This window comes from Lucilia cuprina, chromosome 3 (assembly GCF_022045245.1).
Source record: "Lucilia cuprina isolate Lc7/37 chromosome 3, ASM2204524v1, whole genome shotgun sequence".
NCBI classification, from domain to species: domain Eukaryota; kingdom Metazoa; phylum Arthropoda; class Insecta; order Diptera; family Calliphoridae; genus Lucilia; species Lucilia cuprina.
Window position 1 is genome coordinate 4,681,825 of NC_060951.1, and position 1,515 is coordinate 4,683,339.

A 1,515-nucleotide genomic window follows, 5' to 3' on the forward strand; every position below is an offset into this window, starting at 1 on the left:
AACTGAACTAGAACTGAACTAGAACTGAACTAGAACTGAACTAGAACTGAACTAGAACTGAACTAGAACTGAACTAGTACTGAACTAGAATTGAACTAGAACTGAACTGGAACAAAACTAGAACTGAATTAGAGTTTGTTTAGCTTTTTAGTCGTAGACTATAGTCTTGACTATATTCTTTAATATTTATAGCGACTGTGGAATTAAACCAATTTTAAAATGTGTTAGAATATATGTTTCCAGTTTTTTTTTCATATTTATTTAAATTTGTGTCAACTTTATATATTTAATATGAATCCATTCATATTTTCCTTTTTTGCAAAAAAAAGCTTACAGTTTATTCACGTTCAAAATTTGCAATGACACAAACCCATATTCTCGTTTTTTCTTTCATACTTAGTACGAAACTTTGAACTCTTTATTATATTAAGCCAACTGCGAATATTTGTATAATAAAATATTCATACAGTGTTATAAACTTAATGCAATAGTTTTTTTGTTGTTGTACAAAAAAATATGAATTTATGAATAAATCAATTTTGAAAAGTTAAAAAGTGAAGATGAGTGCAGTTAAAACGTGTTTGTATAGCAGAGTGTATAACGAATTTTTTTTATACATTTGAAAAGAAAAATTTAGTTCCAAATTTTGTTGTTAAAAATTTGATCTATTGAAAAATAAATAGTGTTTCTATACTTTTATCGCCCACTGTAACAACTGCAGTGTTAAAATAAATGTACATTTTCTATATTTTTTACTTGACATCAAACACGTTAGCAGGATGTTGTCTTCAATGTTATTTAGTGCATAAATATGAGAATACAAAATAATATCTTAGAGATACCAGATACTTACCAATATCAATAAAGAATATAACATCTACAATTGAATCAACAACAAGTAATGAAACATCTTCTGAGGTTTTATTTTTAAAAGCTACATTATATGGCACCTGCAAGTAAATAACAAGAAAAAATTATTATTAAAAAAGAAAAAAAAACTCATAAATAGAAAAATGAGACAAATAAGTTGCAAAGTTTTGAAATCTGTTGAAATTTATTAAGGAATTTTTTATGCAGATTAGAAATACTAGTTGTTATTGTTTATTTGGTTTAAAATGTGTAAAATTTAAGCTGAAAATCTATTTTGCCCCTATTGCTGATTTCTAAAAGGATTAACACTTAATTACACAGGTGAACATTGCACATATGCACCTACATACATACAAACATACACACTTATGTATATATTATAAAACCCTTTATAATAAGGTAAAATGCAAAGTGTTTAAGACAGAGGTGGGCAAAAAGAGAAGAATTTTCTGTTCTAGTTCTGTTTTGTTCTAGTTCTGTTTTGTTCTAGTTCAGTTCTAGTTCTGTTATAGTTTTGTTCTAGTTCTGCTCTAGTTATGTTCTAGTTCTATTCTAGTTTTGTTCTAGTTCTGTTCTAGTTCTGTTCTAGTTCTGTTCTAGTTCTGTTCTAGTTCTGTTCTAGTTCTGTTCTAGTTCTGTTCTAGT

General features: G+C 26.9%; 1 protein-coding gene across 1 annotated transcript in view; it reads right to left on the reverse strand.

Moving 5' to 3' along the window:
- The window catches only part of LOC111684290 (potassium voltage-gated channel protein eag), a gene marked incomplete at its 5' end in the record, with an annotated part of 34,831 nt that overhangs the window by 27,444 nt on the left and 5,872 nt on the right, over window positions 1-1,515 (reverse strand). The gene's annotated exons all lie outside the window — the stretch shown is intronic.